The sequence below is a fragment of the Podarcis erhardii genome (assembly GCF_964252035.2).
Source record: "Podarcis erhardii genome assembly, chromosome: 15".
NCBI classification, from domain to species: domain Eukaryota; kingdom Metazoa; phylum Chordata; class Lepidosauria; order Squamata; family Lacertidae; genus Podarcis; species Podarcis erhardii.
In genome coordinates this window covers 42,295,419-42,310,118 of record NC_138505.1, presented here as the reverse complement: position 1 = coordinate 42,310,118, position 14,700 = coordinate 42,295,419, and the positions used below count along the sequence as shown (strand labels likewise).

General features: G+C 43.5%; 1 protein-coding gene across 11 annotated transcripts in view; it reads left to right on the top strand.

The window, feature by feature from the left end:
* CLIP1 (CAP-Gly domain containing linker protein 1) overlaps positions 1-14,700 on the top strand; it is a 107,350-nt gene that overhangs the window by 8,505 nt on the left and 84,145 nt on the right. The window contains exon 1 of one of the 11 annotated variants that reach the window (XM_081841572.1): positions 8,707-8,862. The exons of the other annotated variants lie outside the window; for them this stretch is intronic. The gene's annotated coding sequence lies outside the window, so the exon portion shown is untranslated. Of the gene's footprint in view, positions 1-8,706; positions 8,863-14,700 lie in introns of those variants that run through there. 11 annotated transcript variants of the gene reach the window in all.

Sequence of the window (14,700 nt, the reverse complement as noted above, 5' to 3'; positions counted from 1 at the left end):
ATTATGGTGCTGGAGGAGACTCTTGAGAGTCCCATGGACTGCAAGAAGATCAAACCTATCCATTCTGAAGGAAATCAGCCCTGAGTGCTCACTGGAAGGACAGATCGTGAAGCTGAGGCTCCAATACTTTGGCCACCTCATGAGAAGAGAAGACTCCCTGGAAAAGACCCTGATGTTGGGAAAGATGGAGGGCACAAGGAGAAGGGGACGACAGAGGATGAGATGGTTGGATGGTGTTCTTGAAGCTACCAGCATGAGTTTGACCAAACTGCGGGAGGCAGTGGAAGACAGGAATGCCTGGTATGCTCTGGTCCATGGGGTCACGAAGAGTCGGACACGACTAAACGACTAAACAACAACAACAAATCTATTCAGATGTGCACATGGTTGTGCCTGCGGGTGTTTTCCATGTCCACTTGTTTTTTAAAGTGCTCAGGGATACAACAATGTCTTTAGAGATATGTTCCCCCCCTCCACATGTATGTTTGTTAATCTCAACTTCAAAAGTTGTTGATGAATAAAGTTCAAACTACCCAGATACTTGGGAAGTCTTTGCCATCCTGACTGGGCTGTGAGAGATCACTGGGTGGTTTTGAGCCTAAATTACCTCACAGGGTTATTGTGAGGATAAAATAAGAGCCACGAACACTGTCTTCAGCAGTAAATAAATATAATAATTATAGAGACTTCATATTGTTGTTAAAGCAAGCACAATAGGCAGATTGTGCCGGATTTCTCCCGGAGTTTGCCGGGAGGAGGAACTGTTTTCATATTCTTGTTGGAATGAATTAAATGCTGCTATGATTAGGCAAGGGACTAAAATATAAAAATATTAAAAAGTCAAACAATAATAATCTGATTCAATAAAAAAGTCACAATAACTTTAAAATAAATCACTTATATCAAATAAAGCAATATTCAGTAATCCCTCTATCGGGAAGTTTTTAATGTTTGATGTTTTACAACATTTTATATATGCTGTAAGCTGCCTAGAGTGGCTGGGAAAACCCAGCCAGATGGGCAGGATATAAATAATAAAAGTATTATTATCCATTAGAATTTAATAGTAAACAGTAAATTAAATATCAGCAAATAATAATCAAACAGTTTACGATTATCAATTACAAAAAAATTACAAAACTATAATAAATAAAAATAATGGCAAGTCACAGATGACAACCTTGAGTTAGATTAAGAACTTTGAGAACTTAAAAAAGAAAAGTCACTTTATCCAGGGCCAGTCTACATATATATTAGCCTATTTTGACCTCTTTTTCTTAATGGTGACATGGACCATTCATAATTTAGGGATATTCTTGACACCTGTGAGCAGGGCAGTGGGGTGGGGTAAGTGAAGACAAGCTACAACAATTAACTATAACGTTCACTGCTCCTGCTCAGGTGGCACAGAAAAAGCATTTTGGTTCCTAAAATTCATTCTGATTGTACAGATAAAATATAACTGATAAAATTATACAGAATGGGGTATTAGTGTGTGAAAATAGTCAAGCTCCAATGATCCCCCCCGGCATGCACCTCTAGGTGGTGGGGATGTCTTCACTTGGTTGCAAGTGGCCAATAATGCACCTGGCACCTGCCTAATTCGAACACAGGTTGCAGTAACAGTATCAGCATCCCTCTCTGCAGCCTCTCTTGCTCTGCAGCATACGTCCCAGCTACACCCTTCATCCCTGCTTCCCGGTTACATCACTCCCAACTCTTAACTTCATAACTTCTAAGATCTCCTTTCCTAACACGTGGAGAGGCCTCACATTTGCATTCTCATACCCATTTCCTTTGATCTTGTGTAGTGGGAACACACACTGAACTCCCTCTGCTCTGAACTCCCTTGTTGTTTATTTCCCCCATATGGTCATCTCACAAAGAAGTCTGTCTGACTTCATTAACACTTGCTGATTGGGTTAGGATTATAATGTCCAATATACAACCCAGGACCCAGGAAGTGTGCCTGCTTAACTTGCTTTTACATGTGCTGTTACAGAGGATGATGAGTGGTTCCATCACACCTTATTACCCCTGATACCACACTTGGGTCTAGCTATTCTACATACCGCTCCTAATTAAATCCTAACATTAATCAGACACAAGAATTTAGCACCCACGGATATGTTCTATTGAGGAATAGTTAATGGCAAAGTTTTGCAAACAAGAAAGTTTTGAGCATGCTGTGTTCTGCATATTCTTGCACTGTGTGTCTGTATATGTTGCCAAGATCAAGTTTTATTCGTCTCTGGTTTGCACATACCTAACCAAGAATGCCATATTGTGGACCCATGCACATTGTATCTGGGAGAGGTGTGGGAAGAAGTATTAATAGAAGACAAGCACAACCTGAGTTGGATAAAAGTAGGCCACAGCTTTCTTAGGGTAGGCATTGGGCATGAATCCAAATTATCTACCAGCCTACCTGCTGGTTGATGAGCTTTTTCAACAGCCAGGGTTGACGGTTGCTGAGGTCTACCACAGCAAGGATATGATGAACCTCCCCTGGCTGCTTGGGGGGGGGGGCACAGCCTATCCGACTCTGGGCTTCAGGACAGAAAATGCCACCCACCAAGAGGGTATCCTATATATTGGGAAGGGCAGTAGCTCAGTGGCAGAGCAGAAGGGCCCAACTTCAGTCCCTGGCGAGGCTGATTGGCTCCCTTCAGTTGCCAGCCTGGCTGCAAGGCATGCAAAGCCCTTCACACCAGCCATAAGTTCCCCTTGCAGCTGTTTGGGGCTACAATGGCTGCTCCTGGGTGCAAAGCAATTGTGTGCCACTGGGCTCTCCATGTATGTTAGCATTGTAATAGTAGCCCTAGATGGGTAGCTGAAAGGCAGGCAGGAGGTTGATAACCTCAAAGTTAATTTTTCAAAATTAATTTAACACCAGTATCAAAAATTACTGTATTTTTTGCTCTATAAGACTTTTGCTCTATAAGACTTTTTCCCTCCTAAAAAGTAATGGGAAATGTGTGTGCGTCTTATGGAGCGAATGCAGGCTGCGCAGCTATCCCAGAAGCCAGAACAGGAAGAGGGATTACTGCTTTCGCTGCGCAGCAATCTCTCTTGCTGTTCTGGCTTCTGAGATTCAGAATATTTTTTTTCTAGTTTTCTTCCTCCAAAAACTAGGTGCGTCTTATGGTCTGGTGCGTCTTATAGAGCGAAAAATACGGTAAGTTAAAACAACAACAGATCAGGAGAATAGTTCCTACATGGGGTAAAAGTGCATTTTATTATTTTTTCATAATTTTTCAAGTGCTGTTAAAAATAATATTCTACTTTAACTTTCTGATTCTTTTTTTCATATCATGTATAAAAAAGAAAAGTATTTGTTCAATGCTCAGTTTTTGGTTTTCCAGATACTTGTATTACGATGTGTGTTTTAAAATGTGCCCAAATAGGAATGCACATTTCGACGAAAAAATTGTTCCTCTCATGGAAGGCAGTGGTGTCCGTGTGCATTCCAGTAAGCATCTCCTGATCCATCCGGTGATATGAGAACAAATCTGTTTAATTTAATTGGGGTTGTAAATGTAAGATGTAGGCTGCCATCAAATGAGAGTGTTTCCTATTCAGGCCCCTCAATGATAAATGGAACTTGAGCAAAAACCAAACATTTGAATGAATGAGCCATTTTTTTCAATGGGGCTTGCATAGGAGAAATGCTTGGTGGATTGTTCCCATACTTCACCTCTCTAGTTCAGTAGCCTGCCATGCTTTTGAATGTCTTAATGCAGGCATTCTTAGATGTACCATGAAAAAGTTTTAATGTTTTTCTATGGCTTAGAATATATCTTTTGACAGTACATTTTAAAGAGTTTGCCTCTTTGAGATTTCTCTTTGAGATTTCTCTCTTTGAGTTTGCACAGGGATTTAACACATAGCAATTTGAATATAGGGACGCGGGTGGTGCTGTGGGTTAAACCACAGAGCCTAGGGCTTGCCGATCAGAAGGTCAGTAGTTTGAATCCCCGCAACGGGGTGAGCTCCCATTGCTCAGTCCCTGCTCCTGCCAACCTAGCACTTCGAAAGCACGTCAAAGTGCATGTAGATAAATAGGTACCGCTCCGGCGGGAAGGTAAACGGCGTTTCCATGCGCTGCTCTGGTTCACCAAAAGTGGCTTAGTCATGCTGGCCACATGACCCGGAAGCTGTACACCAGCTCCCTCGGCCAATAAAGCGAGATGAGCGCTGCAACCCCAGAGTCGGTCACAACTGGACCTAATGGTCAGGGGTCCCTTTACCTTTACCTATTTGAATATATATGTACTGTATCTTTGTTTGTCCCAAAAAATAGTTCTTGTACAAGCAGGCCTAGGGTGACCTATTGGGACGTGGGTGGCGCTGTGGGTAAAACCTCAGCGCCTAGGACTTGCCGATCGCATGGTCGGCGGTTCGAATCCCCGCGGCGGGGTGCGCTCCCGTCGTTCGGTCCCAGCGCCTGCCAACCTAGCAGTTCGAAAGCACCTCCGGGTGCAAGTAGATAAATAGGGACCGCTTACCAGCGGGAAGGTAAACGGCGTTTCCGTGTGCTGCGCTGGTGCTGGCTCGCCAGATGCAGCTTGTCACGCTGGCCACGTGACCCGGAAGTGTCTGCGGACAGCGCTGGCTCCCGGCCTATAGAGTGAGATGAGCGCACAACCCTAGAGTCTGGCAAGACTGGCCCGAACGGGCAGGGGTACCTTTACCTTTTTTTTAGGGTGACCTGTGGTGGCATAAAACAGTTTCAGTATTAAGACCTCCCCCCCCCATCTTTAGCAGACAGAAGATTGTACAGTAAGTGGAATATTTAAGACTGTGGCTTTGTCTGCTCAGAATTCTCATTTGGAGGCAACATGCTGGGTGGATTCAGTGTATGACTATTTTCTTTGTTGTCCTGGCTCCACATACGTTTTTACCTTATATGTAAATCCTCGAGCTACTCTGTGGTTTATATATAATGAACTACAGTTCTAGCAAGAATCTGGAGGTTCCTGCTTTGGAATAATAGCAGAAGACATATAATAAATGGAAACCCTAGCTTACTAACAAGCATGTTAATTAGTTGTGGTATTATTACTGGCTGTTGCTATATCAGCTGTTAAAAATTTGAGTTTAAAAAATGGAGAAGTCTGATCTTTTCTCCTGACTTCATTTTTTTTGTCCTGTGCTGGTGCTCAAAAGCTCTTCACTCTTTTCCCGCTTCTGTTGCTGCTGCTGCAATGGGGAGGAAACAATCCAGAGTCTGGCTTGTTGTTTCATGGAATTTGGACTCATGGTTCCCCCCCGCCCCCCGTCCAGATAGACCTTGGCTTTCATTTGTGGTTTGTTTGGAGAGTAACAAACCACAAGCCCATATTCCACATAACAACAAATATAACATGAGTTTGGGGCACCAGCATGCTGCTTGTTCACATTATACCATTATTTTAACTGTAGTATAATGTAATGCATAAACGCAAGTTGTTGTGTCCAAATCTGCATGCCATAACTCATAGGATATAACAGTGTGTTGTGAGCTGTTGGCTAACGCAGTGTGCAAATTGTACTGCCTTAGACCAGTGATCTCCTAAACTATCTACCGCCATGGAATTCTTTCCACATCAGTTTGCTTGTGTACATCTGTTGCAGCATTTCTGCAAACAGCAGGGGATTTCAAGACATGTTCTGTCTGAGCTGTGTTCGTCTTAGAACTTGCTCAGGATCCTGTTTGCAGCTATTTGCTGCAGGGGGGCTCTTTAGTTGTGATCAAGCTATTTTTAAGCGGAGCTTTTAACTATGACTTGTTTCTACACTGAGAAACCCCTGGTAAGCTTCTGAGGAGCTCTTGGATCCGCTTAGAAGGATAAAATTTGTAGCTTGTGTAGCTTGTATGAAAGATTCATGTTATAAAACCATCCAAATGCCATTTATTTGTGTTGCACTAAGAAAATTAATTTTGTAAAGTTCTTTGAGGATTTATTACAAAAATGTTTATCAAATTTGTTTTTTTTTTTTAAATAAACATTTTAATTTCAGTTACATCTTTTTAAATTTCTGAGATGCATAAAAACTTTTATGTTAGTTACTGAACTAGTAAATAATAACTTTATATTGTGAATTTTCCTGCTGTCACGCTGGTTATGTTAGGATTTTAAAAAAACGTTTTAGTGTAAAGGGAAAAGGTTTTGAAAAGCATTCAGTTTTTCTTTGATAAACTTAGGAAACTGCACTCCACTCCTCCAGTGAGGAGCAAAGAGGAACAGAAATGGGCAAGCACTGCTTGCAAATAAAGGAATGTTAAAGCTGATGTTAATTCGTTTTTAAGTACCAGAAGAGTTGACAGCATCAAATGGGGGGAACTATTCAGAACCTAAGGGCAGATGCTGAAATATCAAGTCACCTTTACTATTGGGGAAAGAACACCTAAACTGTCTCTAAAGGGCAAGATCTGATAAAAGTACAGTGAGGGTGGCAGCTCACGTGTGTAGATAGCTGAGTATAGATGGCTTACAGGTGAAACTCGGAAGATTAGAATATTGTGGAAAAGTTCATTTATTTCAGAAATTCAACTTTAAAGGTGAAACTAATATATGAGATAGACTTATGACATGCAAAGTGAGATATGTCAAGCCTTTATTTGTTATAATTGTGATGATTATGGTGTACAGCTGATGAAACCCCCAAATTAACAATCTCAGAAAATTAGAATATTAAATGAAATCAGCAAAACAAGGATTGCAAATAGAGCAATATTGGACCTCTGAGAAGTAGAAGCTACTGAGTAGATATGTACTCAGTACTTGGTTTGGGCTCCTTTTGCATCAATTACTGCCTCAATGCAGTGTGGCATGGATGCTATCAGCCTGTGGCACTGCTGAGGTGTTATGGAAGACCAGGAAGCTTCAATAGCAGCCTTCAGCTCTTCTGCATTGCTCGGTCTCATGTCTCTCATCTTTCTCTTGGCAATGCCCCATAGATTCTCTATGGGGTTCAGGTCAGGTGAGTTTGTTGGCCAATCAAGCGCAGTAATCCCATGGGCATTGAACCAGGTTTTGGTACTTTTGGCAGTGTGGGCAGGTGCCAAAGGCCTGCTGGAAAATGAAGTCAGCATCCCCATAAAGCTCGTCTGCAGAAGGAAGCATGAAGTGCTCCAAAATCTCCTGGTAGACGGCTGCGTTGGCCCTGGACTTAATGAAGCACAGTGGACCAACACCAGCTGATGACATGGCTCCCCAAATCAACACAGACTGTGGAAACTTCACACTGGACTTCAAGCATCTGGCATTGTGTGCCTCCCCATTCTTCCTCCAGACTCTGGGTCCTTGGTTTCCAAATGAGATGCAAAAGCTGCTCTCATCAGAAAAGAGATTTGGGGAGCCTTGTCATCAGCTGGTGTTGGTCCACTGTGCTAAGGCTTCTGTCAGTCATTCAGTTGTCATTGTCTACAGTGCGTACCTCCTTGGGCTCACTGACCCCTCCCTGTTCCCTCCCCTCACCCTCCCCCCTCCACCCATCAGAACGTCTTCATCCTTCCTCTTTCTACCTCTTTATGCCACTCCTGTGGATTCTGAGGCCAACTGGCCGCCACTTTTGGAGGCCTCCTCCTCTCCATGCGGCTCCTCTTTCTGCCCTTGCCAACTCCTCATGCTAATTGGTGGTGGCAGTGGATCCTTAGGTTGGCTGAGGAGGAAGAAGGTAGCCAATAGAGGCACTGGCCAGCCTGTGGATCTGGATCCCAGGGACAGGGCCCCTGAGGCTGGCAGGGGAAAGAGCCAGCAGACTGCTGCAGCCACCACTTTTCACGCTGTAGTTCACACTCACGTGAACTACTGTGTGACGACAGGCAAGAGCAAATATATCAACATCATTATGGGAGAAGTTATAGTAGAAGTGCAGTAGGTTTGTTGTTTTGACTTGTTTCCCTCTGTCAGGAAAAAATATTTTCCTGCGTTATAACCATACACAACAATATTGTATAACCGTTTATTTATTTTAAACATTTATATCCTGCTTTTTAGTCAACAAGCCCCAGACTAGCTTTCATTAATACTGCCTTTCTGTCAAGCACTCAAGACATAACACACTTTAAAAATACTTATGTAGAACAACAGAGTCCTCTCAGGCCAGCTGATGATCTTCAGGAGCTGATGACACAAACTCACCTGGGCTTCCTATCTTCTGCCTTCCCTTAGGGCACGCAGGTTTCAAGTTGCCCCTGGGAAGGTAGGGGAGGGACTCCTGCTCTGGAGACTAGGACCCAAACCAATGGATTCAAGTTACAAGAAAGGAGATTCTAACGGAATCCCTTGGGACGGTCTCCTTTGGGATGTTGCGGACTCTCCATCCTTGGAGGTTTTTAAGCAGAGGTTGGATGGCCACCTTTGAGATTTCTGCATTGCAGGGGCGTCAGGCTGGATGACCCTGGGGTCCCTTCCAACTCTACAAGTCTATGATTCTATGAATATATAAGTATTATGTTGGGAATTATAGCCCCTGTTCTTCTGAAGAAAGCAGTAACAAGGCTGGCATCGAGGAGCTTTTCCTTCCTTTCCCTGGAATGGCAGAAGCTGGAGAAACATTCCCCCTCTCCTCTCTACTGAGCCTGACCAGCAGTGGCATTCCAAGGCATGTTCTTGCAGACATTCCTGAATGCTTGGCTATGAGGTCAGAGACAATGAAGTCATAATACAAAAGGCAGGAGTGAGGAGAGAGCCCACCCCCTCATGGACTTAACTGTGCACTCTGGTGCTGCTAATTAAAGAGCACAAGCTGAGGGAATTTCAGGCTGCAGCACTTGAAGCTTTCCCAAGCCACTCAAGGATTTGATCCCCTGGAAGCTGTCTTAGATATTAGTGTTGTGAATAACAGAAATAAAGCAACCATATCTCAGTTTGGGTAGGTAACTTATAGAATGACCAGAACTTCAGGCTTTAAATAGACTTTTTGTTATTTCATATCTCTGCATATGGTTCAACTGTTACTTCCACAAAACATCGCCTTGTGGCAGAAATCCTTAAAGGTTGCAACTTTTTAGCTGAATATGACCTGCTGCAATAATTCCCCTTCTGCTCTTTTGACACCCTGGACTCTCTACTGCTTTCTGTATCAGAGAAGTTCCATCAGTCTTATATTTTCCTGTGCATGTAATATGTTGCTGGGCTTAAAATTTAATTTCCCAATAGTTTGCTTCCACTTAGCGTTGCTTTTGACTGCCAACCTTACTGTATTAAGACTGACAAAAATTAGATGCTCACATATTAATGTACAAGCCCACCAAGCAGTTAAGATCTGGGGACGGCCTGTTTCATGTACCTCTTCTGCCTGGCATAAGAAGGGGTGGGGAAGCAGAATATGACCTGCCTGCTTTTTGAAAATAGTGTGAGAACCTCAATGGGGAGTGGACCCCTTTTCCCTAAAAACAGCACCTGGTGGGCATTTGATACCTTGGACTTGACAGACTTGTGGGGAGAGGACTCTGAGGCTGCTCCCTCAATTTAGGAAGCTGCATTATTTTCTAAGTGAAGTCAAAGCTGGCTTGTATGGCTGTAGTTTTTATAGGTGTTCCTGTCTTCTTTCAGACATGTTAGGTGACCTAACATGCATTTGTGAAAGTGTATTTCACATTTTTTCCACCTTTTAAATCCCTCTTTTTCGTATTAAATCAGTTTTACTCTTAATGCATTGTTTAAATGAGCTTCATGCAATTCTTTTTCCTAATTGCCTAGGAGATGTTGAGCTATCCTACTGTTTATGGAGTTGATGACTCCTTTGAGAAGACAATACACGGAGTTGGTTTAGCTCCTGGACTAGTTATCATTCAATACTAGCATTTGAATGAAGAAAGAGTGGGTGAAGGGAAAATTGGTGAGTGGGAAAATCCCTAGTATTCTGCTGGCATGGAAGGAAATCTGTTCCAAGGCTAAGGAGATGAGACATTCCAAAAAACAAACCACCCACTTCTTATCATCACAAAGAAATCAGCTGAATCTGAACAGCAGCATTACTTCCTCTGACCCCAGATATCATGTTCAACATAAGTGTTCAAGGTACCTGAATTAAACTGTTTTCAGTGATCCATTTGGTGCATTATGTTCTTGTGGGTTTGGCAAGCAAAACTGAGATGCATAATTCTATAATTCTGTGAAGTTGAAAAAGCTAATGAAAGTGACTTCAGCTCGTAGCCATCGGCACCCTTATCTGGACAGGAATAGCCTAACTCAGGCTTCCTCAACCTCAGCCCTCCAGATGTTTTGTGACTACAATTCCCATCATCCCTGACCCCTGGTCCTGCTAGCTAGGGATCATGGGAGTTGTAGGCCAAAACATCTGGAGGGCCGAGGTTGAGGAAGCCTGGCCTAACTGCTGTTATCTTATGCTCTGGTGATCTCTAGGTTAGATTACTGCAATATGTTATATGTAGGGCTGCCTCGCAAGATGGTTTGGAAACTTCAGCTAATGCAGAATTCAGTGGCTAGGTTGCTCACTGGCACAAGATGGCTTGAGCATCTTACATTGATCCTGGCCTGACTGCATTGGCTGCCAATTACTTTCTGGGCCCAATTCAAAGTGCTGGTTTTGACCTATAAAGCCTTAAATGGCTCAGGACCACAATACCTCTCTCCATATGAACCTACCCAGACCCTGAGATCACCCTATGAAGCCCTTCTTTGTGTGCTCCCACATGAAAGGTCCAGAGGGTGGCAGCATGAGAACAGGCCTTCTCTGCAGTGGCTCCCAGGGAATGCTCTCCCCATGCAGGTTCAGGCAGCGCCTTCATTATATACCTTCAGGCACCAGGTGAAAACGTTCTTCATCAGCCAGGCCTTTGGCTGATTGACATCCGATGCCCTTTTAAATGTGTTGTGGAAGGGGGAATTACTGGGTTGTCTTTGTTCTTACTTTTGTTATGTATTTTGTGTTTTTTATATTATACTTTTATGTTGTGAACCATCCTGAGACCTATGGGTGTAGGTTGGTATACAGATTTATTAAAGAACAACAACAGCCTAACCCCTACACCAGGTAGCCTGCTGAAAGATTTTGTTGGCGTTTTGCTTGCTGTGCTGATCTATATGTTCAGCAAGATCTCTTGGCAAAGCTCGCCTTAGACCGCATCATTCCGGACTGCCAGGATGGGGTGGCATTTCTAAATGTTGCCTTATGTTTAAACAAAAAAGCAGGCTTATTGCATGTAAGAAAACTAGCAGCTTAGTCAAAGTGAGATGGTGAGGGAGAGAAGGGAAACATATGAAAAGAAAACAGAAAAGCAAATAGGCAGTTTGGCTAAATGATGCAAAAGCAAAGCTTTTGGCAAAATGGCTTTGATTCTCTTGCTTGTTTTGGATGGTATAGTAAGGTAATCTTTGCAGGCAGTGTGTTGTAGTGGTTAGAATATTGGACTAGGTAGGGGTCAGCAAACGTTTTCAGCAGGAGGCCGGTACACTGTCCCTCAGACCTTGTGGGGGGCCAGACTATATTCTTTTTTTTTTGCAAGGGGGGGGGGAATGAATGAATTCCTCTGCCTCACAAATAACCCAGAGATGCATTTTAAATAAAAGGACACATTCTACTCATGTAAAAACACGCTGATTCCCGGACTATCTGTGGGCCGGATTGAGAAGGCGATTGGGCCGGATCCGGCCCCCGGGCCTTAGTTTGCCTACCCATGGACTAGGACATGAGAGGCTCAAGTTTGAATCTTGGGCCAGTTATTGTCTCTTCCAGACTAAGCTATCCCACTGGGCAGTTGTGAGGACAGGAAGGAGGAGAGCCATGTACACCTCCGTGGGCTCATGGAAGTGAAAGGTGGGATATAAATGTATTAATCAGTCCCTGGTCTTGGAGCTTATGTTAACCTTTGCTCCTTTTAATATTAAATAATACTGAGGATGTGAGCTAATGTGTGAAAGGGCTGCAAGGAAGGGTAACGAGAAATGGGACAGTGCATAGAGATTTATGTCTAGGGTTGGACGGTATTTGGATCCTCTTCAGACCTTTGATTCTGTTATGCTTAAACAAGGATAACTGGGTTTGTTCAACATGTCCCTGAACTTTGGATTTCTCAAAGCTGCAAGGAAAGTGTATGGAGACAACTGCTTTTTGTTTGTATCTGGTGCTGGCTGCTGATTGTCAGATGGCCTAGAGAGACCTTTGGCCTGACTCCATAGGATTGCTGCTGTGCTCTTAGAATTAATGAGATAGCGAGGGGCATTTATCCTGAACACTGACATTCAATTAAAATAATGCTGTAGAATGCGGGTTACCATGCAGAACATCTAAAGTTTGGACCCTCTAAAGGGAATTTGGGGGGGAAACCTGAGATTCTGAATATAAGGTTTCATTTTAGCCCTGTAATTTCCTTGATAGCCATATAAGCATCAATGGAAATCAGTTGCTGCTTAAGTTCCTCCCCTTTCCTTGTGACTGGGCTATGGTTTATTCTCTTGTTGATTTCCCTAGCAGATGAACTGTTAATGCTCTGCATGCCAGTTATTCTCCTCGCCCCATAAGCACTTCTTGTGGTCAATCTGCTGGAATTATCATTTGAAGGGTTTCAGGGGGTGTTTTAGCTCAAGGGATTTACACTGCTGGCATTAGACTAAATGAATTGTGGCTTTTAAGGGCCTGTGAAATACCAGGGAACAGAAGTGCTTCCACATGGAGAATCTGTTCTTGGGGACCATCTATAAATTCTCTTATGCTTTTAAAGGCCTTTTTCATCCATTTTCCCTTGTCTCTGTATGCACTATATTAACAAGTGGCCGATCTCACAACTCACCCCTTGACTGCCTTCTTGCAGCAGGGCAAGCCAGGGCTGCAGGATTGTTGGAGCTTAATGGGCAATGTGCTGCTTGAGTGCGCCTGCTGTGCTCCTCCCCTGGTGTGAGTGGGAGAAATGGACCAGAGAGATGCCATTAAAACTAGGCTACCTACCTGTGATGGCCAGATCCAGCACCCTGGTTTGTAGCTCCCTAGCAAGCCAGCATTCATAAACCAAGAACAAACTATGGTCAGAGGCAGGGGCAGCACAGTCCATTTTGCCACTGTAGGTGAAATAGGAAGTTGCCCCTCTCTCTCCCCCCACTGCCCCACCAAAGCTGGGGTCCTGGCTGCTGCTACTTTTCCTCACTTCTTGTTGTGGTGGGGTAGGAGGCACTTGTGGAAGTCTGGCGCCACCGTAAACATCTCCTGCCCCCCTGCTCATCACCAGGTCATCCATGCACACCCAAGTCCTGACTTTAATATTATTTTGTATAGGGCTTTCTCAGTATATGTGTCACTTCACAGAATAACATAAGCAAAAGAAGATGGGTCCCTGCCTCAAAGAGCATACAATTCAATACTAAGGCAAAGCACAAAGCAGGGTTGGGGCAGGGAGGCCTGTCCTTCAAACTCTGCTAACATTTATTTTTGGTATATAAATTCCATTATAATTTATCTCAGGATGATTTTACAGCATTCTTAAAGCAAAAAAATACAGTAAACCTGTTAAAAGTACCAATAACAATCAATGCAACACACAAGTAAAGTAGCAAAGTTAAAAACTTCATTTCCAATGTTTCAAAATACAAAATGCCTTGGGGAATAAAGAGGTTGGGCACCAGGCAAGCCTCCTCAGGGTGAGCCCACAGCCCCCTCCTTTGCCGCCCCCTGAATTGCACCAAGGCAGGATGCCTGGCCTGCCTTGCTAGCAGCCAAACCGCGGGTGGCTAAAGCTGTCTGTTTTTTTAGTTTTTAATGTGCTGTCTCCTGATCTCTTACCTTCTGAATTTCTTATTTTAACGCCTATCGTAAGCTGCCTCAGGCATTTTAATGGAAAGGCAGGAACTAAACGTTTTAAAGAAAATAAATGATAAGAGAGGTAGCACTTTACAGTTAGCTTTTGGCGGTGGGCATATTGCTATGGAGGACAGCAAAGAAGAACAGGGTCATCTTAAGAGAAAAGGGCAGCTGAAGGCCACAGAGTTGACGGAGGGAGGGTCATGCAGACAGATATAATGGGAAATAAGGGTGCAGAGAGAGGAGGGGGAAAGTCCCAGGACAGTTTGGGAGGCTTTGATCCAGATTTTGTGCTAAACAGCAGCAAGTCCCTGAACATTGCACAAAATGGTAAAAGAAGCTGCCTGTTTTTGTTTCCCAATAAATATTCAAACAAAAGTTTGAAACCCATCTGGGGGCAAGAGGAGTGGAAGACGTGTGCAGAGTTTACTTCTGGTCCTACAGAGGAGCATTCTGTCCTCTTACAATACATTTCCATGCCAGGCCAAAGTATTGCTAGCAATCCTAGAGGATGACCTAAAAATGCTGCAAGCACAGAGACTTGTGCTGCTGCCAGGACACTCTGTGTACACTGTAGACCAGGATCTGCATTCCATAACCTGTATGTCAAGTTCTGAGAAAACAGTTGAGCAACCAAGTTGCTTTTTCGAAACCATTTCAAAACTTCTCTGCCTCCTCTAAGTGCTCCTTGTAGGTGATTTAATTGTTCTCACCTCCACCACCTGTAACCACTAGCACACAAATGATGCCTCTCTCAAGGACCTTTTGGCATGAGTTGTGTGTTGACAAACAGCCAAAGATACATTTAGATCACCAGTGTGTTGTAAGTTTTTAAAAGAAACAATCCGCTGCCTTCTTGTTGCAGTTAAAGGAAGCCAGTCCTCAACATGTAGTGAGGAATGCTTGATTAAAATTGATTTAGGAAAAATAATATTGCCACTTGTTTCCTCCTGT